Below are 26,519 nucleotides of genomic sequence, written 5' to 3'. Positions count from 1 at the left end.
ACCCTAAACCTCCATGCAAGCTTGCAGCTCCCCAGTCATGTCAACTCTAAATTGAAAAGAGAACACAGGTATACCATTATTTTATCTGAAAAATAAAGTTGGATTTAGAATATACAAATTTTGATAGAAGGCCAGTGAACTGTCAGAGACTCAGGTCATCCTGATCTTGCCTCACAGGCAAGGACTGTGTCTTATGTATCTCTGAATCCCCAGTGCCTAGCATATCGTAGGTGCTTAGTGAATGTGTTTCTGGTACTGGTTGTACTGGTGATATTTCTGCACATGCCTCATTGTACCCCAGAGTTCCTTTTATTGGTAGTTTTCTTTGTTCCAACTTATTCTCACTTATAGACCCATTCCTTTAGATACAGTTCCCCCTGTCTCTCTTTGGTCCCCAGTACCAGTTGGTCTTTGTACCACTGTTCAATGAGCATAAATTACAAGGATGTGTTCAAACAGCATTCATGGCACAGGGAAAGTCTCCATGGCATAACCAATGCTGATGTAGTAGTGCCCAGCCCTGTGGTTGGCTTACAGCATAGTGTGGTTGGTGGAGGATAATGAAAGAGGCAGTGCCAAGTTTTCATGCCTCCTGCTGGGCTGGGAGCTGGCGTCTGGAGAGAGGGACCTTCCATTCCAGCCTAGGCTCTGGGGAACAGCATAGAGATCCAGCAGGCCAGTGCTTCTCAAGTATCTCTGCCAACATACCCCTGGGGAATCAGGAAGTAGCCACCAAAGTCACCTCTGTGAACGTGAAACTTGTCTCTTGTTGCATTTTTAAACATTTCTGTGTTTCTGGAAATGTGACTCCACTGTATATGTTTTTGCTTTAATATAAACATATCAAAAATATTTTAAAATGTTACATGGAGTTGATGTTCCATAAGAATGAACTACATTCATCCCAAACCCTGAGCCCACCACTGTGTTTGGGAAGATTTACATCATAGATGGAGAAGCATAGTTGAGCTATTGCTTGGGCACAAACAGGTACTGTCTACTTTGGCCAATTAGGTCTTGGAAACAAATATGTTCACATAAAGTGATAAAAACCAAGAACCAGGTGCAAAGGCAGTGGCCTGTGATTAGAGTGACAAAGTGACAGCCCTGGTTTATGTCCCTAAGTTTGTAATCAACTGCTGGCTTGGACTCTCTGAGAACCCTTTGTCCCGCCTTCAAGGATGAGAACTCCACTTGCTGACCATGGCAGTCACAGAAGCCTGGGAGCTTCCCACCACTTTAAGTGCTTCACCTCTGCAGGGCTCCCTGCAGTCCTGGAGAGGCTCACCACTTGCTCTTTGCTGGGGGCCAGGGTGGAATTGGCCTTCCATGGCCTTCTTGGAGCAGAGGCATCAGTCTGTTTTCAAAGAGTCCTAATGTTCAGAACTTATATATGTGAAGGGCACCCTTTTATTGCTGTTCATGAAGCAAGAAGATCCACTGTTCGTTTTCAAGTATCTCCTGTGTCTCAAAATCTGAATCAAATGTATGATAACCTTTAAGCTTATCATTATGCTTTTATCCATAAACCTTCATGAATGGCCTAGTTTCACCATGATGGTGGAATTTTAGTGGAATTAAACTTGAACTAAGAATTATGTAATCAATTACAACTACTAATTGAGTCAAGCCTGTAACTTGATAACCCAAGGCCCACAGCTGACAGGTGGTTAATCCCTACTGCATAACTTCTTCATATGTGTTCCTTAAGATAGGATTTAAAACAATAATCACAACAACAAAGTTTTTCATAAAAATCTCAGGTGGGTGCTATTTGGTGACCAAGCTAGAAAGCCAAGGACTTCCACCTCCCAGCCCTCAATCTGGGCTCCTGGTCTACCTTCAGTGGAGGCTCCCCTCTACAGAAGTCCTGTAGTCTTGTGCTTTGACATACTCTAGTCACCGTGTGGACACAGTCATGCAGCTATTTTCAGACAAGACCAGTTTATCTGTGCCCATTACTTTACATTTACATTCTGAGCTTCTGGTGACAGAATAAAATTACTAGGAATAACTGTTTTTTTTTTGATAACCACCTTGTAAGTGCTGCAGTGTAGTAGAAAGCCCTTTTCAAGGGCTGTTTCTCAAAATTCTCTAGAAATGAAATGCAAATTTTAAAAACATGGCACATTAGAGAAAGCCATGATCAAAAGATTAATTCCAATCAGAGATGAAATGGTCAGTAAAACCTATTTCAAGACTGTCTGAAGCAAACATAGGGTGCCACTGGCCCAGTCGTATGTCAGTGTAAGAGAGAAGGGGTAGTCAGACAGACCACTGTCGGGCGTTAGTTGTGATTTCAAGCAAGTTTTAAGCATCTTCAACCAGTTTTCACTCATCCAAAAGAAAGAGGGGGGGAAGGCTACTAATTCTCTACATCGTTACGAAGTTTCCGGCACATAGAGGGTGTTTTTAAAAGTCCTCTCTACCAGGGCGTTCTCTTCTACTCTTCCCTCCCCAAAAGAAGGAAGGACTCATCTTACTCTTACTGGGTCAAGATTTAAATTTAGCAAGTTCCCAGAGTCAGTACATATATGTTTTAAATGGTTATGGGAAATATGCCTAATGTTTCAAATGAGCTGTACTTGATTCATATTTTTTTAAACAATATCTAAATTCTGCCTAATCCTTAAAAGAAAAAAAAAAAAAGAGGGTTTTTTTTAGGCAGCTAGTTTATTTCTTAGTCATACTGTGAGCTCCCACAGCCGTAGCCCACGAACGCAGCCCTGGTTAGAGCTCTTCTCGGGGCCGTTAATGCTTCACACCCACTAACCTCATTTTGTACATTTCCCCAAAATAAGTGCACACATACACAATTTATGACCCAACTTTTGGGAACAATGTTAAAACAAACAAACAAAAAATTCTTAGAAAGTTGTGAGGTGCTTAAAATAGTTTGATTTTTAAATGGTTTCGGAGCTTTTCCCATAAGACTTGGTGCTTGATGCTATAAATAGAGGCATGCATATGTGTCCAGAGTAGTTCCTCTCTAGCCACAGTGCTTAAGAGGATCAAGAAGTCAGTTGTACTATCTTGATATGTAAGGTCCTGGGTGAGATTTTAACCTTGTTAACTTCAAACTTCAAACAAAACAAAACAAAAAAACCAAAAGAAACCCCATTTAACTTCACAAAGTCTTTAAGTCAGATTGAGACTATTTCACATGAAAAACTTCTAGGTATTTGGTCATTTCCCTTTATTAAGGGTAGACAACGAGTCTTTCCCTTTCCCTCAACTCTTTAACACTATTCACATTGTCACTAGGGTTTTTCTAATGGGCTGTGATCATTGTTAATGCTGGGAGGTGGTACATAGTATCTGTCTACTTTTATATATTTTTTCCATAGACATTAGAACAGACACCATTTTAAAAACTGAGGAGTAGCTAAAATCCATCCTTTTTCTGCTTTATGATGGGGATAGGGTGGTAGTATTTTTTTTCAGTCTCATCTTCTTTTGGGCTGGCCCAGGCAAGGTATTGGAAAAGAAACTCAAAATAAGTAAATAATTAGATATGAGATCCCCAAATTGTATATATTATTTGAATTTTAATATATCTCATGAGAGTTTCCTATCTGAAGCTAACTAAAAAACCGCCTTAAAGTGTAAGTATCATATTTAGGTAGGGTGGCATAGCAAGTGTGGTATAATTGAAAGGGCAGAGGACTTAGAATCATAAAGTGGGAGCCAAGGTCTGGCTTTGCCAGCTACTATAACTAGCTAGAGGGTCCTTGGGCACATCTCCCAACCTTTCTGAGTCTGTTTCGTCAGCTATAAAATCAGGACAATACGTGCTTTACCTACCTCTTAGGATTTTTTTTAAGCTATTATTATACATAGGCTTGTGAGTTATTTATTTAGCTCATGTGCATCATCGTCTGTTGAACTAGGAACCTGGAATATGCAGCGGTAGAAACAATCACATAAATAACTTGTTCTAAAACAATCACATATATATCTTATTCTCAAATAGATCATAGACCAATGAAGGAAATAAAAAAATACACAGAAAAATGAACATACCACTTTTGAAGACACTTTTAAATAGTGCAAAATATGCACAGTACCAGCTAAATGTGTGTGTTGAAGAAAACAAAAAAAAATGATCTGTGCAAACAAAACTCATTTCTAAATAACCTGCAGTTTGTCAAAGGTCTTCAAACTTTCTGTCCATCTTCCTGTACCCTTACCCTGACCAAATTTTCTCTATATAAACTCATTTGGCATAAGAAATCCTATAGCCACTTAAAAAATATTTGTCCCACAAATGATACATGAATGCATTATCCTTTCAGTTAAGTAAGCAGATGGATAAAATATAATCGTCCTTTAAGTCTCCACCCTGAATCCCAGTCCCTTTCATCTCTTTCCAGATGTAGCCACTGTTTCCTTTTGGTATCTGTCCTTCCAGAACTTTTCCTTTACACATGCATATATGTATACAGAGAAAATACATAATGAAGCATTTGTTTTTCTTTTGTTTTAGACAAATATTGTTATACTAAGTGGAACATTCTGCAACTTGCTTTTTTCACTCAACAATATGTCTAGGAGAACTTTCCATGATCTGGTATATTCACTTTAATCTCTGCTGACTGCTCTGTACTGGTTTGTTTCACCATTTACCTATTGATGGGCAGTTTGGTTGTTTCCAGTTCCAAACAATGCTGTGATAGACATCTTTATAATATCCTATTTCAGCACATAGGTGAATTTTTCTCAAGTGTAAATACTGAGAAGTGGAATTTCTAGGTCATAAATTGTATACATTTAAATTTGAGTAGTTAATGGCAGGTTGCCCTCCCAAGTGAAATGGACACAATTTTTCATTCTTCAGTTTCTTGCCGAGCTCCTCTGAGTCGCTTAATTAGGAAAAGCTTTGCAGAGGACAGTTATGGTGGTCTGGAGTAGACCACTGTTTCTTAAACCTTAATGTGCAGACACTACCTGGAGATTTTGTTAAAATGCAAATTATGACTCAATAAATTTCAAGTAGGGCCTGAGATTTTGCATTTCTAATAGACTGCCAGGTGATACCGACGCTGCTAGTCAGGGACCACAGTTTGAGTAGCAAGGATCTAGAAAACAGATCTCACTCCAGCATGTTTCCCTGTGTAGCCTGGAAGATACTGTTTGTAATGAGTGTGTGTCTGTGCATTAATACATAGACATGAGTGTGTTTCTGGAGAAAGCTGTATTTTGCCATAAGAATTTGAACTCTAATCCCAGAAGGCTTGACTAAAGTTAAATCTTGTGGCAAAACATTGATGGTTGTAGAAACTGAGTAGTGGTACATCCAGGTTTGTTGTACTATTATCTCTGCTATCGTGTGGAGCATCTTGTGGAAATGCTCATAATACAAATTCTAAAATAGAACAAAAGATTCTTTGAAATTTGAGTTGCTTTTAAACATTTTTCAGCTTGGTACATGCTGCTATGCCTTTCTTAGGTTTCCTCTGGTAGATCATTTGAAAGTATTTTATTTTCATCAGTGGTATATTTTGACTCTGTAAGTTTTAGTTTTAATATATCCAAATATTTTTAGAAGTTTAAAAATAACTCCTGAAAGAGTTTTGTTCTGTATCTGCCTACCTGCTGCAGTCAAATCCCCCTCAGCCGATTTGTCATTCAGAGAGGATGGTGTGAAGTTTGTCAGAGACGACGATGGTTACGTGAGAGCATGTGTGAGATCATGACAGTACTGGAGGCACTCTGGAGAGCTCTGGGGTCAGAAGACCCATGTTGATTCATCGGTGGTTACTTGGAACACCTTTGAGCAGGATTCAGCAGAAAAAAGCTCTGTGATTAATGAGCAAAGTCTGTCATGGTGTGCTGGATTGGAGAATGATAGCATAAATGCTCTGTATTGGTTGACCTTGGCTCAGTGAAAGCACCTATTTTATAGTTGAGAAAATGAGGCATGAAGAAGTTAAATGATCTGCCTTGGGTTCACGATGAGCAGAAGAGCTAGTACTATAATAACTAGGTATCCTGATTCCTAGTCCGGTTCTCTTTCTATCATTCCACCCTGATAATGGGTGTCTCACTATGCTGAAGGGCATTTGCATGTTGAAGCAGCTGGGTAGAGTAGAAGTTGCTGTTTACCTTTTAACTGAGCAGTCTTAGGCAAATCAGCTAATCCTGAGTCAGAGTATAGTTTCTTCTTTCGGAAGTAACTCTTTCTCTTTATACTTTGGCCACCACAAAACTCAGTGCCGAACTTGCAACTCTTCCTGTAGCAACTCTGTAGTCCCCTTTGGTCTGCGTACTTCTATTCTGATTCCATTTCCTCTCCCAACCTGCCTCTGTGTGAACTCCTAATGAAATTCCATATTTTCTTGCTCTGATTTGTTTCATTTTTATTTTGCTGTTTTAGTGTATGTCTTTACCATAAGCTGCCTCAAATATTTGTGAAACAGATGGTATATAAATAAAGAACTTTGGAATGTTTGAAAAAGTTATCATTGACAAGAATGATGAAGATGAAAATAGTGCCGAGGTTCTAAGAAAATGATGGTTTTGATATCTGCTCTCCTTTTCTCCCTGGTCCTCCCATCTCTCTGGCCCATCCATCTAAGTCACCTCCACCCTCTCTTTCTCTGTGGTTTTGGCTGCACCCTGAGCAGTGATGGCTCATCTCTGTCTCCAGCCTTACCTGTTTCACAGGTGCACACCCGTGTTTGTGACTTCCCTCTTATCACATGGCTCCATCTGAATGTCCTACAGGTACCTCATCTCAACATCTTGAAAACTAAGCTCAGTATTCTCTCCCCAAGACCCTTTCTGCCTGGATCCCAGCTGCACAACCGTCTACCCCGTTGCTCCAACCAGTAACCTTGTGCTTGCTCATTTTTTTTCTCTTTCCATTCTTGAATCCTCTACAGCTAATCAGTAGCTAAGACCAGCCACTTTAACTGCTAAATATCTTTGAGGTTTTTTTTTTTCTCTGCTCCATCCTTTCTGTAAGATGCTTTGAGGTTTTTAATCTATCCTTGCCCACTTAGGGGGTTTTATTATTGTAGTAATCGCCACTCAGTCTCCTTTTATTATTCCCACTCGAGCCCATTTCTTTGTCTTAAAGTCAAGGATCCACATTTATCTTCAGGCTAAGATTCAGGTTACTTAAGCCTCTCATACACTTGCCTTTGCTAAGCTTGTTAGTCTTATGTTTTGCCATTGCCCAGAATGACCATGCCTCTCCTCCTCCTTTGGTGCCCTCCAGTCTGCTTTTTAAGGCTTGGCTCATTCTCCCTTTCTTGGACCTCTCCAGGCTTCTTGCTTCTCAAGATCCTGTACATATCTCAGTTATAACCACTCTGATAGAGTGTCCCACTTGATTGAAGGTCTAGTTCGCACCTTTGAGTCCCTGTCTCCAGTGTTTAGCACCATATACATGGCACACACGGTAGGTTCTCATTAAAATGTTTGCTGAATGAAGGCATTGCAATTCTTGGAATTCTTTTAGGAAACACTAGTGATAATAATCACATCAACAGCTATTACTACCATCATTTACATGAGCCTTACATGCCAGGTGCTGTTCTAAATGCTTTACATGTTTATCTCATGTGATAGCTGCATAACCCTGTGCAGTCCAGGACTGTTAAATTATCCTTACTTTACAAACGAAAAAAACTGAGGTACAGAGCTTAAGTAACTTGCTAGAGTTTACCGGTAAGTGGTGGAGCCAAGATACAATCCCAGGCTCTCTCTTCACCACCTTTATACTGTCTGTGAGACTTATTTCTTTATCTGGGGGAAGGCATGAGTTTGCCTAGTGGTTATTTCTTGAAGTCATTTCTACTTTCTTAGTCTGATTTTGCAATAGTAGGGAAAAGCAAGAGGACTTCTGAAACCTGGTGAATCAGTGATACCATGTAAGCCCCGCATCACAGGCTCCCTGCTTCCCCCTCCCTTCTGCTCTGGACCCTCCACTCTCTCCCAAATGTGAAAACTGGAATAAAAATGCTGCCACAATTCTTTACTCTTCTAGAAAGCACACATTCTGGAGCTCCTCCAGAAAACTGTGTTGAGCACTATATTAAGGAGAGGTAGAGGAGCAGGCAGCTCTCACCCCAGCCTATCAAAAGAGATTTGTTTCTGCCCTTAATCAGCAAAGTCAGGACTTCCTGGAAGGGAGGGCCAGAAGTGAGAAGAATTCTGAGCTGGTGAATGAGAGCTGAGAAAGTATTTGCCTTTGTCAGATCACTTACACAAGTGTGCTCAACATGACACAAGGGCTTTTAGGGTCCTTGTTTTTAGAGTGCTCAAATGGCAAGAAAGTAAGATTAAGCTCGTGAGTGTCCACAGTATGGGGGAAAGAAAAAGCTTAAGTATTTACACCTAAGGAATTACATTGAGAAATTAAAACGAGAAAGAAAAGATGGCATGAGAAGATGAGGTGATAAAAGAAATTGTAAGAAATGATAGGGATGAGGCCAGTTGTTCATTTACCCACTTGTGATGGTATTTCTTTCCACCTTATAAATAAGCTTCTCCTTGGTTTCCCTAGCTTGGTTTTTATGTTGGGAATTTAAATTTATCTAAAGTCTGTTTTGTTTGTTTTTTAAACTAAGTGACTTATCTATTTGGGGAAATGTTCTACTTTAAAAAAATTATGTTTCCTTATTATGTCTCCATTTAAATGTGTAATCTGTACTTGAATTTTATATAAGGATAATTTATATTTATTTAGCATTTCTGCTTTTTAAATCACTTAAACATCTAATAGATCATTTTATCTGAGCCCAAAACTCAAGTTCTATAGTCTAGGTGTTACAGTAGTGATGGCCCCCCCGTTAACAATATAGAGAAATCAGATTGATCTATTTTACTAATCACCACACAGAACAGTTAAATGGGTCAGTTATAAGGCGCTGGAACAGTATTTAGAAGGCATAAAGATCTGGCCAGCTGTCTTTTTGCAGTTCACATGCTCCCCTGGTCCTCAGTGAAAGGATCTGGAGGTGTACTGACGCTGTTTGGTCCCCTGGGTAGCAATCACGTGTTTTGCTGCTCTTGAGAACGTGATTGGTACCGTAATGGAGTCACCAGGCCTCCTTGAGTACCTCTTTATTCCCTCACTGACATCATTTAAATCTTTGAGCTGGTGAAGCCAGGATGAGGTCTCCTGCCCATTTGTTAATAGATGGCCTGGCCAGGGGCTTTATTGAGAGCAGACATTTGAAAGGATAAAAGAGAAGAGAAGAAAGGGACATGAGGGGATTATCCCATTATGATGCTAGTAATGCACTGCACTCTGTACAACAGGTGGAGCACTGAAGTGCTGATGTATAAAGGGAAGGTGAGACTGAGCAACAGAAGCACAGGGAATAGGTATTTGGAGAAGGATGAATTTGAGACTTTCAGATACTGTGCAGAAGTCTGGTGAAGGCCGAATTCTGCGGGACTGAGACTTTCCTCTTAAACAAATAGAATGTGTACACTGAATAAACTTAGAATGGGGAAAACTAAGAAAGGCCCACAATATTCATCACTCAGCAAACATTTTGAGTATCTACTATGGGCTAGGCATTGTTCTCGGCACTTAGGAAATAACAGTGAACAAAACACAAAAATCTCTGCCCTCATAGAGCAAACAGTTTAATGTAGGAAAGCAGAAAATAAATACATAAAATGTGTGATTTAGAACCGTTTGGTTCCAAGCAATAGAAACAGAATCAAGCTAGGTTAAACGAAAGGAATTGGTGCGGGGAAGTTCTGATTGGCTCTATTTGGGACAGATGTCCAGTCGTCATCGGTCAGATATGGTCACAGAGACAGGGTTCCAGGATAAAATCATGGCCTCTAAGAGCCTACCCCTGGGATGCAGAAGCAGTTCCTGGGGGTGTGGGGTGCGGTGTGAGCTGCTGAGAGTATCAGAAACTATTATAGGCTATTCTATGCCTATTACAGGTTCTCTTCCTTTCCAGTTCCATTGTTTTCTTTCATTACCAAGAGTGAGTTTTGCAATGCAAATAAGCTCATAAGATTTGAAATGTACTGTCTTAATAACTCCAAATACAAGGCTACTTCAAACTGTAAGTAGATAGAAGGGAAAATGAGAGCACAGGAAGAAGAGAAAAGGATTGATTAACTGATAGAGATTATTGAGAAGAGACTTTAGCCAGAGTCAGCAGGCTTTTGGAAAGTGTAAAATTTACGTCCTTAAAGAAATGTTTTAGCAATGTTGGGTAGCGGTCTTTCTGAAATGGATTTCTCACTCTCCTGCTTCTTACACAGAGTATAAGGAACGTATTTTAATTACAATACAGTGATTACCTTAGGCTTTTTTCAGGTTGTGTAGGCTTCTTTCTACATGGTTTCAGGCTTCTTTGCTCTTTAATTTCTGTGCCTGTTTCTTGAGCTTTGAAAAGCCTTCCACGATGTTGTCTGTTACCAGTCTCTTTCATCTGCTCTGTGACTGCCTATAGGAGCTCCCCTCCTCTCATAATTTACATTCGCTGCCGATTAAGCCATCTCCCACTTGGATGGGACAGGTGTTGTGGGAGACGGTAGACAGTAGACCTCAGGATGAGTCCTGAGTCCTCTAACTTGCCAGGTTACACAGAAAAGCCACTCAACTTCTCAGAGTCTTCTCTTCTTAATCTGTAACCTGGACTTTCTCTACAGTGTCATAACTAAAGGAGCAAGTGAAATACTTGCCAAAATACTTTGCAAAATGTAAAATACTCTGCAAATATAAAGCATCACTAGTGCTCACACCAGCATGATGGTCTCTGTTCCCTGGTTTTGCCTCTCCTATCACATCCCATTTTCCCTGAGAGCACTAGAGAGTTTCCTGGAAATCACCAGATATGTTCCCTGGGGCTGGCCGGCCCTATTTGACCAGTTCTGACTCCTAACTCTGTGGTTGTGCTCCTGCACAGCAAAGTTACAGGCATTGCTTTCTGATATCAGTTACATACCCACCGCCATATCCCTTCTTACAACACATGGATTCTCTTGGCATTTGCACCTAAGAGAGAGACAGTCTCCCTATTCTACTTATTGAAGTATGTGGAGAAAGGGCTTGTTTTCCTTTTGGGGTACCTGGAACCCTAGGCAGTTTGTTTAGGCCTCTAGTCCACAGGGACTGAATTTGGAAAGGAGAATTTAGTGGCTGCCACTATAGGCCTTGGCACTTTGTTAGAGATGAAGTATGAAAAGATGGTTTGTTCATCCTTAGCTTGTGGTTTTTGCCTAATAGGCAGTAAGCATGGCAAAGATATAGCACTCTTGGTTCATGTGGTTTTGTGATTGAGACAAAATCATTCTTAATCTTATGAGGCCGTGGTTTCTCTATCTGTAAAATGAACTTGAGAGCAAATCAAGGAATGGACTTAAAACTAAATATACCCTTGCTTGATGGTGCCATTCACCAGTTAGGAGTTACCAGTTCTTAGAAATGTTTGCTGCCTCTTTGTAATTTTATTTTTGTGAATTCAACCTTTTAAAGACGCTTATTGATCTGTCAGAAGCCTCAAAGTGAAAGTGTGATGCTCCACCACTAGGGGGCATTGCTGCCTTAGTCACATGATCTGAACCTACAAACTGCTGAATTTAAGCTCCCTTCAGTCCTCCACTTAAAATTTCTAGTACTATATTTCTTTATATATGGTAAATACAGACAGTAATAAAAAAAATACAGTTAATAACTGTATTTAATTAACATTTAATAATTTTTAAAAATTATTTAAATTAACTTAAAAAATAAATATGTAACATAACAATTCTTTATCATTTTTCTTGATCTTTACAAGTTAACCTGAATCCTGGAGTAAAAAAACCTATCCAAAAGGTTTATGGTTTGTCATCAGCCTTTAGGTTAGCTCAGCATCATAGCACCTCTTAAGTACATATCTGTGTCACCCAGGTTTCTTCTCCCTGCTTCATTTTTGGGGATGCTATGGGTCTAGCATAGGATGTTTTAATTAACCATAGAGATAGTCGGGAAAGTTTTCAACTTTCAACTTCTTCCTTTTTCTGCAGAAGATAAAGAGCTAAATAAATGTTTATATAGTGTCATGATGACACTAAGAATATAAAGCACTTTTGTCTCTTCTCCCTTGATCATAAGGAAGTCCTTTTTCTATCACCTGAGTAGAAAGATGAAGCTACCCCTTTTGTGTTTTTCTCAAATTGGAGCATATTGTTTTTCTTTTTCATAAAGTGTGAAAGGTGTCCATAAGGACTGAGGATGTGACATTTGTCCACATTTCAGATTTTTTTAGGATAAATTCCTAGAAGTGGAATTACTGGGTCAAAGAGTATAAATATTGGGATAGTTGCTAATTATTATAAAATTGCTTTCCAAAAGATTGTAGTGACAACAGTGTATGAAAGTATTTTTTCACTGTAACATACTCCAGAATTGGATTTCTCATTTCAACAGCCTTATTTTCTTTTTATATTTTAGAACTACAAATTTTTTTTCTAGGTAGAGGATTTTCTATTGATCAAAAATTGATCAATATTTCTCAAAATGTATTACTATCTTGGTGATATATTATATTTAAAAATGATTTGGTGGTCCAGTAAAATTTTCAAATGTTGTTACTTGTCATTTTCTTAGAGATTTATGAAGCATACATACATATTAAGGCTCTGGGAAGTCCTGCAATAAAGAAATAGGTTTAACTTGCTGTTTCCAAATTTTATTTACTTAATTAAAGAATCCTTTTTTAAGAGTTAACATCTGGTAATATCTTATTGAAAGTGGGATTATGTTTTTGAAGACGATGATGATGGGGGGAAGTTGTTCCAGAAGTTTTTAGGACTCACTGTAGTATTACAAGGATTTCTTCTGAACTTAGGTTGTATTGGTCCGTGATCTTAGTTCTGGAAAATAGAACCCACTGTTGCTGGATTTAGCAGAAAAGAGAATGTATTGAGGTGTGTAAATAGGGCACAAAATTGTTGGGCAAGTTGAAGAAACAGACTGGAGGTTTAGCTTCCAGGAATTCCACTGAACTGGTCTGCCAAGGGAACTGCTGCCTCTGCCACCAATGGGATGCTTTGGGCAGAACTGCCTCTGCCACAATGGGAAACTGCTGAGTCCACATTAATGTGTCTCTACCCTAGCAGGAAGTGGGGTTAGGAAGTTGGGATCCTATTTTAGAAAGGAAGGATTTTACACTCTGGTGAACTCTCAAATATGGAGAGAATGTTTAAAAGACTTTGGTTAGCCACAGTTGGCTGACGTCCAAGAGGACAGAATTGTGTAATGTGAACACCTCTAGACGTAGGTCAGAAAATTGGAGCCTAGCCCTGGCCTAGCCACTTAGCAGCAATGTGACTGTGGGTAAATCTACTTTCACACTTCTGTGTTCTTATCTCTAGAGTGATAATAATCCCTGCATATTCAACTCACAGGCTTGGAGTTAAGATAAAATAAAAGTAATGATTGTGAATGTACCTGGGAAAACTATACGGTATAAAGTAAGTGAAAGGTATTTTTAATACCCTTGATATGTGTCTAGACCAGAGGTTGGCAGAACTTTTTATGAAAAGGACAAGATAGTAAATATTTTTGGCTGGTAGGCCAAATAGTCTCTTACATACCTGCCTGATCTGCAAAAGTATCCACAGACAATATGTAAGTGAATGAACGTGGCTGTGTTCCCATAAAATGTTTTTTCTGGACACTGAAATTTGAATTTCATGTAATTTTCACATGTCGTAGAATAGTATCTTTCTTTTGATTTTTTTTCTAACCATTTAACATAGTGAAAAACATTCTTAGCTTACAGGCTGTACAAAAGCAGGTGGCAGGCTAGATTTGGCCTGTGGGCCATAATTTGTTAACTCCTGTTCTAGGGCATTATACTGAAGATATTTTTAAATGTAGAAGTTTTTTGTATGTGTGTTTTTGTTTTTGTTTTTGTTTTTGTTTTTGTTTTGTTCTGTTTTGTTTTTTTGCCTTAATGTAGTAGTGAGTAAATTTGGACTCTCTCTGATGACATTGTCTAAATAGAGAATTGTTCTTTGGGTTGGACTTGATGGTAGCTTCCTTAGACTTTGATACTGGAATTAAATTAATTGAGTGGGCACGTATGGAAACATGGGCTACTTCAAGATGAGAACAGTATGAAGGGTGAGTTTGCTACCCAAGCTGTTAGGTTCTTAGAACCTATTTCTCTCCTCTTGTTCTGTGCCTTTGGTTTGGGGAAAGGCACAAGGCAATCAGGAACGTCTTTTATGGGAAAAGCTGAAGTTGCATTTTCCCTTCCATGCCCCCACAATCCATGCTTCTCAGACCCATCCAGTTCCCTCCTGTGGAATGTTCTGTATTTAGGTTTATGGGTTTGCTGCCTTATGGACAGGAAATTCTCTCCAAAAACCTTATTGCCACTGTAGACTCATTTTCCCTATTGGAAAACCAGAACCAGAGTTTCCCTTGTTCTTGGGTCCCACAGAATTTTCCTTCAGTCAACAAAAGTCTGAGATCAGTTTTAAGTACATCTGCTAAGGTGAAAATGTATACTGCACGGCAGTTAACAGCAGTATGCTTCTGAACCAGCTTGGTTTAGAAGTCCTTGGTCATCCAAGCATATCTCCGTGCTTCTTTTCTTTTCCATTTGCCCGTCTTGATTTTTCTCTTTTCCTTCTAGGTGCAGAGGGAAGAGGATGGTGTTGATACATTGGTATCTGGAAATGGAGAGCCGGGAGGGGAGGTGGGGGTGTTAGTGAAGGTGGGGGGTGGGGAGACGTGGGGGCTGGAAGGGAAGCAGGCAGTTAGAGGTGGAGAAGGGGAGATGGTGTGTTTACCTTCCTGGGTGTACCTGCCACTTGGTGAATCAGGCAAGGCTGTGGTCACTTTGGAGGACGGGGCACATCATGAGTATATGTGTGTTCCTACGAGCTTTGCTTTCTTAGCTGCTGTCATATAGACTAATTCTGGGGTTTACTGATTCAAAGAAACTATATTTAATTTTGCTTTGCCTGTATCCCTTTTATTTGGGCTTTACTAAATATAGCTGGATGGGAAGGAGGGAGGGAGAAAACAGTGTGTAGAGCAGAAGTTAAAACACCCAGAGCTTTGGCAGCTTTGGGACAGAAAAATAAAACTTTAAACCTGCTTTCTATTTTGAGGCCATCACAAGATGTTTTGTGCTTACGTTCATTCCTAAGTCAAAAATGGGTAGGAGGGGCTGGGAATTAAATAAGTTATCTCTTGAAAAATATTAATTTGAAATTGAGTTAAAATTAGCAAAAGGAAGAAGGGGGAGGAATAAAACATTGGACTCAGCCTCTTTGGAAGCAAAATAATAAACACCCCGTGGGGGTAGAAGAGGCATGCAAATTTCCTTCCAGTTTTTGGCCCCTGCTCCCGCACAGAGCCCCATTGTCTCCGAGCAGGGGGCAAGGCTGAGAGCTGTGAGAACTGACTTGGCGAGTAAAGCCTGTCAGTGAATTTTGACACAGGTCAACCTCTTCTCCAGGCTGTGATCTCAGAGTCAACATGAATTCTGACTAATAGGCAGTAGCTGTCATACCATGAGCTGTTTCATGGTAATATGATTATCACATACGAGATGCGGTGATGGCCTATTTTTAGGCGTTTCCTACTGGGAGTCCTGCTTGATGAGGATGGTCTCTAGGAAAGCTTTCTCTGTTCTTCCTGAGATAAGACTGCCCTTCCTGGAAACCTGCTGGTGCTTTGTAGGACATTCTTTCCACCCCCACTGAAGTCTTTCAGCCCTGCTGAATGTTGTTAGGAATGCTAACCCCTAGGCTTTAGCCTTGGGTTTCCCTGTCAGATGCCACTTGCCCCTTCGGGTATATTTTTGGGCCAGTCCTAAGTAGCCAGACTCTTCTGACTTGTGCAGGTACAGCAGCATAGGCAAGAGAAGCTGTGAATGTGTGTGAGGGAGCCTCAGCGGGCCACTTCCATTCCCAGAAAGTGCGCTTTCTGCCTAGGCCACCTTGTGACCCAGCCTCCCTGAAGCACAGCCCTGCTGATGTCACATTCCTGCTCAGAAATCTTCCACAACTATAACATAGAGAAAAGACTGCAGGGAAATGTGCCAGTATTAACAGTGGCTTTCTCTGGGGATGAGCTTCTTCCTGGTGATTTTATTTACTTTGTGGATTTTAGTCTTTGCCAATTATTTTTATAATAAATGTATAGTACTTTTTTTTGAGAAAAATATTACTCTTATAATGATTAAAAGTACCATTTAAAAACCTTCTGTGGCTCTCAATTGCTGATTATAAATCCCTCCACCCCGACATTGAAGGCCTTTGCAGTATTGCGCCAGTCTTCCAGTCTCTCTAACCTTACCTCCTCTTTCTGCCCTGCACCCCAAGTTAGAGCAAACAGAGCTACTCACATTACCAAATGCATTTGGCACTCTGTCTTGCTTATGCCTCCCTCTACCTATCCATTTTACATTCTTCAAACTGATTTCACCTTCTTTAGAGAGTATTTTTCAGTGTGTGCTCCTGTAAAAGACTTGGAAAAACAGAAAAACATAAATAACAAAATCCTTAATGCCACTTCCTGGAGATAACTTCTGTTAACACTTTGATTGATCTACGTCGTTCAGAAATATTTCTGCGTTCTGCAGCTGAGTGTGGTCTAGCACATCTTGGATGTCTGTTATAAACTTTATATTCTAACTTGTGTTGTTATTCACACCTGTCTTATCTCCATTCTGGATTTTAAGTGCCTTGACTAGGTATCACTACAAGAGTGACCTTTTATCTCTGCAGCCTCTCCAGGCTTTGAGCATAGTAACTGATACGATAATAAGCAGTACAAAATCACCTAATAAATCAAATGAGAGAGAGAAACATATGTACGTCGCTTAAGCGCATGACACAGTAACAAACATAGCGGTTACAGTAGGAATACAATACTGAGTATCTCCATAAATACTAGATTGCAGGAAAAATATAAAGCCTTAATATTGGAGGTGTATCTGGAATGATTAAATAACTAGGGTCCTACTAATGTGGGACCACTTTACTATATTACATGGAGAAAATTTAGCCTTGAAGGAAGGAAAAGCTTATTTGAGGCATCTGTATAGACCATTGACTCTCAACCCTGACCCACGTTGGAATCACAGGAGAGCTTTTTAGAAATACCAGTGACTGGGCTCAATCCCAGATCATTTAACGTAGAATCTTGGATGATGGGAGCGGGGTCTTAACTGTTTGAAAAAGCTATCCAGATGATTCTAGTGTGTATGCAAGATTGAGAACCACAATCTAGCCAAAGAAATCTTCCTAGAAAAAAAAAAAGTAAATGTCTTGCTATGACGTTGGAGAAATCAGGAGGTTGTCATCGTGAGGCTGAGTTCTGGTGGGGAGAAGAGCTAGTGTAGATCAGTCTGTTTTATGTACTTTAAAACAGTTGGATAAAATTTATGTTAGCTTTTATTTAAAAAATAGCCTTTGTGCATTTCAAATGCCCAGACTTTTTTGCCCTCCCAAAGGCTGCTTTCTCCTAGAGCAGTAACGGGAATAGAACACAGTCCATATGAGTTACGTTACCACATTCACCTCTATTATTATAGCAAAGCTTCTTCCAGGGATTTGACCCCTATTCAAATAATATCACAAACATGCTTGCTCTCAGACATGGCATTTCCCACACTTGTGTCTCTTTTTTACATGTTAAAACCTAAATCCTTCCCCCAACACACACACCAGACAAAACAAAAGAAACATCGACAAGCAACTCTTCATGTAAGCTTTTCTAAAGCTATGAGCAGAGTGGAATATTTATTACAGTTTATCACATGAAAAAGGAAATCCCAGTCCTTTGCTCTAGCTGTCACGTAGCTGTGCACCCTAGAATAACACACTTTCCGCTGTGTGCCCCCTTGGACTTAATACAGGAAATGTTACTTTGCGAAGTTGTACTTTCATGTTCTGAAACAGGCTTGCATGTTGTTGTACAGCAGTATTTAAATCCAAAGCAAAATGATTTTGTTGCAATGGAAATATTTCAATTAATGTTTACAGTTGGAACACATAAACAAAACTTGGGTCAAAATTAGTTGATTAACATTGCATTCCTGGGTGCAGGAAGAGTTTTCTTGAACTCTATCAAGGGAAGGATTAACATCCTCTGTGTGTGAGGTCCTTCCAGGCAGCCTGGATTTTAATGTTACTTCGCACAGAATATTTTTCTTGACACACACACACACACACACACACACACACACACCCTCCTAGTAAATGCTGTAATCCAAGATCCCACACTATGATACCTGCCATCATTCTTTTTATTTCTTCTGGCCATCAACTCTGTTATGTTTAGTTCTCTAAACCATTGAATCACCAGCTTTTTCTTTACAGAATCTGTCCCCACACATGCATCTTTTTTTTTTTTAATGTATAAGAATAAACTTCCCATATCCTCACCCAAATCACCTTTTATACATTCGTGTCCTTTACTAGGAGTCCTAGGACAATATTTTGGGGAATACCAGCTTAAGCATCCATCATCAAAAGAAAATCATTATAGCCAAATGGGAGAGGCTTTTAAGTTATGATAGAATATTACCAGAATCTCTGAAGAGAAATGCTATGCATTTAAATCATTCCTTGTTCCAAAGAAGTATTTGACATAAGGTGCAAAAATTCTTAAAATACAAACAAAAACAGATCAACAAAACAAAAGGAAAATTCAGGTCAGAGGGACAGTTTTGTCAGAGGAATGTATACGGTAATATGCTACACGGTTATACAAGGTGGACCACAGATTCAGCTCTGGGTTTTCTGACAGCGAAGGCAGAAAAAAGCAGCTGATCCTGCTCCCTAATTAGGGGAAACAGGGAGAACCCCTTGCTAAAGAATCTTGTTCTCATGAGAGTCAGATACCCCTGGTATCTCCCAGGATGGTTCCTGCCTTGGTTGGGGAATGAGTAGACCCCCACGCAGTTTTAAGACAGCATGAGAGTAGAGTGAGGATGTCGAGAAAAGATAAAAATCCACAGAGAGAGAAAGCATACTGGTGGTTTCCAGGGTCTGGGGAAGGGGAAGTGGGGAATGATGGCTAATGGCTATGGGGTTTTTTGGGGGGTGGTGGAAGTGTTCTAAAGTTACATAGTGGTAATGGTTGCATAACCCTGTAAATATATTAAAAACCATTGAACTGTACACCCTAAATGGGTGAATTTTGTGGTATTGAATTGTATCTCAACAAAGCTGTTATTCTTAAAATTTTTAAGTTGCAGTTATACAAGTTGGTAAAATAACATACTGGAAACAGTCAGCTCATGAATCTAAGATTCACGTCTTCCACAAGATGTACACATCTCGCGGGCAGTCCCAGCTGAGGTACTGCTTTAAGGGTCGTATTGGGTAGAAATTGGACTATGCAATCTCTGTTTTTTTCCATTGTGAACAATTTTTGACCAAGTATAAAAAGTTGATGAGGTTATAAGTGGGACGTGTTTGAACATATTTGATAGTATAAAGGAATTACTTTTCATTGTTACTGTGTGATGATGGCATTGTGGTGAGTTTTTTTTTTTTAAAGCCTTTATCTTTTAGAGATACATACTGAAGCATTTCTGAATAAAATGCTATGATTCCTAGGTTTAGCTTGAAAATAATCCAGTGGATAGGGTATAGATGAAACAAGGTTGGCTGCATGTTGATAGCTGTTACAGCTGGGTTCATTACACTGTCTCTTCACTTGGGTATCAGTTTGAAAATGTTCATGATAAAATGTTAAGACGGATTTTTAAAAAATCATTCTCTGTTAACTAGAAAAAAAAAAAACAAAACTAGCAGTGTAGCCAGGGTTCTTGCTTATGAGAAATTATGCTATTTGCAGCGCTTATCTCATTTGCTGATTTATGGGTGACTTCTGAGAGATTGGAAGCCTGGGTACTGGCTCTAAGTCACACGTATAAGTAAGCATGAAATTCTAGTAAGGTCATCCACAGCTTTTCCAGCCTTCCCTGTGCTCGTCAGACAGTGCTACGTGGGGTTAGGGAAGGAATAGCTGCCACTCTTGAGGAGGGCAGTGGCAAACTCTCTTATCTCCTCTCTTCAGGGTAGTTTTGCTCTTTACATTTCTTTGTCTCCCAATTCTCCTGCTCTTCAGTGGGATTTGTGTGCTAAAGTATTTGCATTTAATCTCTTCTGAAGTGGGGAGCTAAATAGTTTAGCAAGATGCTAAAGAATAGCATTTATCCTTGACTTCCTATATGAACTTGAAACCAAGGCAACTAAACCATGAGCACACACTCCCCTAAGACAGTGAAACGGGGTGTGAGCAGGGGGGAAGTCGACAGTGGCACGTTTGTGAGTGAACGCTGGCTTCTCTTTCAGTACTTTTTTCAGGTACTCTGTTCTTAGGGGAGATTGAAACTGGGCATTTGTATTTCCTTCTCTGATTCTGAGAAGAACTCTTATTTATTAAAAAAAAAAACAAAAACATTTATTGCATTGATATCCCAGGTGTTACATTACACTGGGGGTGCAGGTTGGTTGTGACTGAAACTCATTCTTACATTCAGCACACATTTGTGTGTCTACTATTCAGTAGGTGTGTCCTCTTTGCAGGGGCCTGCCCGGGAGCTGAAGTCTCATGCTAGTATCGGATTCCTGGCATTATCTTTCCTAAAGAACCAACTTTGGTTTTTGCAACAACAGGGACTTTCTTAGAGTTTACAAGCCAGTGCACTTAGCTCAAAATAAAACAGTTGAAAGAAGTTGGAAGTGCAGTCGAATGTTCTACCACTGACCTATATCCCCAGGAGCAGTTTGAATTGTTGAAAGCACAGAGTGACTAGGACGTGAGAATAGTTGTAGATGAGGGTTTCACTTCATCAGTACTTTGGCATAATGTTGCTTGTGATGTCACTGAAACACCTGAATCTCTACATTACTTATGACCTTAAAGACAGACACAGAGTTTCAAGTCATAAGACAGCTTTACATGTTTTCATGTGATTTCTGTCGCTAAGTCAGGGTCTCTCCTGAACTTGTCTTATTGGATATGCAGAGGTGCTATTTAAAATAGCACAATGCCCAGCACTTGGAATACTGCTGCCTGCTTTTCTTCAACCATAGCAACAACTTGCCACCTGCGAACCTATCTGTGCCAAGTCCTTGATATGCATTATCTCATTTAATCCTCAGAGCAACCTTGTGAGGTAGGTGGCCCTATCCTTGTTTTACAGAGAAAGAGACCAAAGCTGAGCAAGCTCAGATGTCTTTTTACACAACTAGTTAGTCGTAAATGTAGGAATCAAAAGCAGGTTTTCTTAGTTCCAAAGCCCATGCTTTTCCGTTCAAGTGCGTTGCCTCTTGGTGTTTGGTAAATATTGGCTGAATTGATGCATATTTTGGATGTTTGTCAGATCTTTTGCATATCTCCTAGAGTTATACAAGATGAAATGGTTATGTCTGTAAGGACTATCTGTCAGAGGCATTATATGAATGGGAACCTTTGACCAAACCCATGTTTTGTTGCCTACCCATATGAAGGCAGAGGCCACCTCTACCATCTCCTGTTCTATTCAGAAGTGTGCCTTCAGTCTGTGCATCAGTTTTACAAAGTGGACTCAGTGCCTAAGGCAAACTGCTCACGTTCTCTATGGGAAATAAAATTATTTTTCTTGGTCAAGTGGCCAGTTAGCCCAGTAGGTTTTGAAGCATAGTGTTAACAAAGGTTAGCCTCTCCAGATATGAGTCAGCTTGGATAAATAAACAGCTATTGTCACAGGGAGTCCAGGGTGTGTATGTGTGGATAGATTGAATCTATAAGCACTAATCAAAAATCAGTCAGCAAACATTTACTGAGCATTTGTGACATGCCTGACACTATGCTAGGAGTGCTAAAGGATTAAAAAAAATAAAGACGTGTGAGATACAGCCTCTCAAAGGTTTACATCTACTTCGTGCAGATACGACTCATGGAGAGACAAAAATGTAAAAATAGGAACCATGTCTCTGTGTTTTTTTCTTTTTCCATCTCAGCAGCTAGCTTAGTGCCTGGCACATCATTAGAACTTGATAAATATTTTTTGAATGAATGGGACTGAAGAGGACAGAGATTAGTAGCTTTGGATGGTTTCTTAGAAGAAGTTGAATTGGAGCTGGACACTCAAGTATGAGTAAAATACAAAGGAGAGAAGAGTGGAAAAGTGGGAAGGACATCCTAAATGCAGGGAAAGGTGTCAAGTGTAGTTTGGAAATATAGCAGTGCATGTATAAACATGTCCCAGGAATAGAATAAACCAGTTTGCTAGGGCAGAGATACGGGAATCACGGAGTATCCTGAGTGCTGGGCAAAGACACTGAGATTTTATTCTGTAGCTACCTGAGTTTCTGGTTGGCAGAGACATATACTCAAAACAGGTGGCCGTGGGTGGGGTGGACTGATGGGTGGGAGGCCAGTTAAGAGTCTACAGATGCATTTAGGTGTTTGAGTAACAAGGACCTGAACTAGTGTATTAGCTGAGGAAGCTGAAAGGAGGAGGCAGATGGAAGAGGTTGTGAAGAGAGAAGAAACAGAGCTTGGTGAGTTAGTGACTAGATGTGCAAGTCTAGTGATGGTAAGGAAGAGGAATCACCAGTGATGGCCCAGTGATCCTGAACTGTGGGTCTTGGGAGAAGGGTGATGCTTTTTCACTAAGTGTAATATGGCAGCCTGAAGAGGGAGGAGGGTTTGAGGAGATAAAGTTTTAAATTTGAGGCACTGGGACATCAAGAAGAAATGTCTGCTTAGCAATGGGAGAAGATGGCTGTGCCCTGCTGTCTTTCTGGGCAATTGCCTTATCTGCATATGACACCGTGGCAGACCCTCAACCCTGCCAGGAGATAGCTTGTTATGGGAAGTGATAAATAATTTAATTTTCACAAGGAATATATGAGTTGATTCTTTCTAGATTTTATATATATAATCATATATATAATTATATATATATATATATATATATATATATATATATATATATATATAGTCTTTTCTTCATCTTTTCTAGTAATGTTGGTCCTCCCCAAATGGAAAGGAGGACATATGCGTTGAAGGAATTAGTGAGAAATGAGAAGCAGGGGCTCAGACTTGGAGGGGCTGGGTAGGGGGGCAGCAGAGTGCATCTGTGCAGGAGTGGTACCAGTGCTGGATATCTGTGGAGGCCACAACTGTAGGTGCTTCCTGAGCTGACAGTTCGGTGATCCTTAAACGCACTGTCATCACTTTTATAGGACCCCTTTGAGAGTACAGTGTAAACAGGAGTTAGATTTCTCCTCACACAGCGTCTTTGATTTTTTAACAGTATTGACTAATTAAAATGTACAGTGTAATACTTAGATTCATCACCCCCACCACTCTTAGCCCCCTGCCTTCTCTCTGTAGTAAATACAGAATCGAAGCATAGTAAATAGCTTATATAAATCTTAATTTTCCCTCTTTTTTATTAAAAAAAAGTTTTAAGTGCTCCTACTGTCTTTAGACTTTGGGGACTGTATATAAAGTATGTTCTGGTTGAATTTCATTTCATTGACAAAGTTAAATTTCTCATTAAAATAAAAGTGGGGGAAAATGTTTCAGCTACACTGGAGTACAAAAGGGAAGGAATTTGTGGACCACCTGCTCTCCATATTAGAAGGTGCAAAAGTCAATAGTATTTTAAAATTAATTTAAATGTTTTTCTTTAAGAAAGTCAGTCTGCAAGTTTATTGGGTAATAATTCCTTTAGCTTTATCAATCCAACATCTCTGTCCTTGCACATGGCCCAGTGATGGAGAGCAGCAGCTGTAAATGCACATATTCTTCTGGATCCTCAGCATACACAGCATGAATGAGAGAGAAAAGGCTCCAAGGGGTGAAGTAAGTTATTGCCCAAACATGCCATGAAGCCCTTTGCAGCCATTAAAATTAATGTTGAAGAAGGATATTTAGAGACTTATACAACTTGTACAATATACTAAGTGAAAAAGATTGTGGAATAATTATAGTATGATTCCATTTTCATAATTACTTACACAACTGTAAAAACATAAATCAAATTATTAACAGTGGTTATCTTGTGAATCACTCACTAGTCATCTTAATTTTCTACTTTCTATATTTATTACTTTAATAATAAAATGAAAAATAAAAACTATTACTTTTATAATAAAAAGATTTTTTAAAAAGAAACAAACTTTTAAGAAGAGAATGTGCACTGAATTACATATTTTTTAAAGGAAACGCATGCGTGTGTTGAGGTACTGTGATGGTTTGCTTCTCTTTGGTTGGCTAAATTAATGATGGCCAACACCTTTCCTCCCTTTATTCAAGAAAATGGTTTTTTGGAGAGTGATGAAAGAATTTAGGGTGCCCGGAGGACTTTAGGTGAAAGTACACCAGTTAGACGTCATACACTGGCATTTATGGAGGGTCTGGACTAGAGCAGAGATATAGGTTTGGCAGGAGGACCAAGAAATCCAAGAGGACAGTGAATGTTTTCTTGGGAGAAAGCTTTTTCTCCTACCTCGGCCTCTTGTGGAAAAGTCTGGGTAGGGAGGAGTTGTCAGTACAGGAAGAGTTCCTGGATTACACGGGATCTGAGTAGAGAATTCTAGACATCCTCGGTAAAAACTAGGCATGACAGCATTGACATTTACTAAGTGACATTTACTAAGCTTTCTCGGAGTTAGACATTGGGCTAAGAGCTTTAGATACATTATTATTTCATCTAATTCTTCTAGCCACACTGTGAGTTGTAGATACTGTTATTATGATTCCCATTTTATGGCAACAGGAAGCAGTGGCTCAGAGATTAACTTGCCCAAGGGCTCACACTTTAGTAAGTGGAAGAGCCAAGATTTGAACCCAGGCTATTTTACCCTGGAACTTATACCTCTCGCAAATGGGATGCAGGTGAGATGGTTCTCAGGCTGAAGGAGTTGTTGTCTTTTGCTTTGGAAGGTCTCAAAGTCCAGAGAGATTTATAATACATAGATTAAAGATCAAAAGATAATAAACTCTCAATGTCAAAGGCAAAATGTGGGCATTTCAAAGGATCCTTTCACAATTGCAGCTCACCAGTGCAGTTGAGGGGACGTTCCCTTCCCCACAGAGAATAAGCATCCTCTCATTTTTGTGCACTCCATGTAATGTGTAAGCCAGGACGGTGCTTCTCAAAGTGTGGCCTTCTTACCATCAGACGGGAATTTTGTTGGGAATGCAAATTCTGAGGCACACCTCAGGTCTATTGTGTCAGAAACTCTGGAGGTGGGTGCTGTGTTAACAAGTCCTCCTGGGGATTCTGATGCAGGAACTGAGCTCGGATACAGTCTCCACTTCTGAAAAGTTTAGAGACACCTATTAAACCAGCAAGAGGGATAAAAGCCAAGATGCCATTGTGGTTTTGGTGTACTTTTAATTTTTGTTAAAAATGTGTACTTGCCTGATTTATCTCAGGAAAAGGCTTCTCTCTGAGTCAAGCTAATTCATGTTCTTGGCTTGACGTCAGGGACCCTTTTAACACACTACAACTTTGCTAATTGTAATAGTGCCTTTGCCTTTCAATAAGAGATCATATCCTGGCTAATTCCAAGTCCAGTTGTAAGTCCTGTTTTGTTTTGTTTTACTTCACGTTGGTTCATAAAAGAAGTTGAAGTTATTTCTCAAAACTACCCAGAGGAAGAAGTGCTGTTCCTAAAAGATAAACGTGCATTCAGAGAATTATTAGTTTTCAGAGCTTTTCAATATGCCCCTGGTAGGAAGTGGCATAGGAGTAACCCATAGAGATTTGAGGATAGTCAGAGAGTCTGTGAAGAACAGAGGCCAGTCTCCATTCAGAAGAGCAACCATCCCCGTTCATTAGCTGTTTACACTTCTTGTGTCAACCATGATAGCTTGTTTGAACTATACTCCAGCATACATTATTATCATCAGTTTCTAATCAGTAATTGGTTATGTGTCTTAATTTCTCTAAGTGAGTTGAATCTTCAAGTAATGACTCCAATTTCGTGTTGTGTTTTGTTTTGTTTTTTTTCCTTCCTGACATTTTTAAGGCCAGGAATCTAATAAATAAACTAATAGGTAATTATCCTTTACAAACAGCCTTGGCATGTATGTGTTTACATTAAATACCATTCTCAAGCAGTCAGTTAGGGAAAGGGAGACATCCTTGAATTATTACACATATTTTAAAATAATTTTAATGGTTAGAGAGGTTAGAGAACCTTACGGAATTTTTGAGGTTATCAGTGACATTGGAGTTCTTTGTGTCAAGAACTTGGGAGACAGGTTTCACCAAATAGAACTTTCTGGGCTGATTTTTGATGAGTGTGGGGACAGCCAGCCCTTCTGGAACTTGCCACAGTGCAGGCTGTGTGGGGAGGTTGAGGTGGGGGTGACAGTTGGTACTGCCTAAATCACGAGTTCAGGGAGTCCAGCCTCTAATGATTGTTACATATTATGCCTTACCAGTTCCTGCTGCTCATCTAGAATTTGCTGGTTGGGAGATTTTTTTAAAAAAAGAATTCTATAGGTTGAAAGAGAGCTTCTATATAGCCTATTATTGGGGGAAAGAAAACTGATATTTGACGAG

General features: G+C 39.7%; 1 protein-coding gene across 2 annotated transcripts in view; it reads left to right on the top strand.

Moving 5' to 3' along the window:
* IGF2BP2 (insulin like growth factor 2 mRNA binding protein 2) overlaps positions 1-26,519 on the top strand; it is a 146,727-nt gene that overhangs the window by 31,394 nt on the left and 88,814 nt on the right. The window lies entirely within an intron of this gene.

This window comes from Camelus dromedarius, chromosome 2, assembly GCF_036321535.1.
Source record: "Camelus dromedarius isolate mCamDro1 chromosome 2, mCamDro1.pat, whole genome shotgun sequence".
Taxonomy (NCBI): Eukaryota; Metazoa; Chordata; class Mammalia; order Artiodactyla; family Camelidae; genus Camelus; species Camelus dromedarius.
This window is presented reverse-complemented; position numbering and strand designations above follow the sequence as displayed.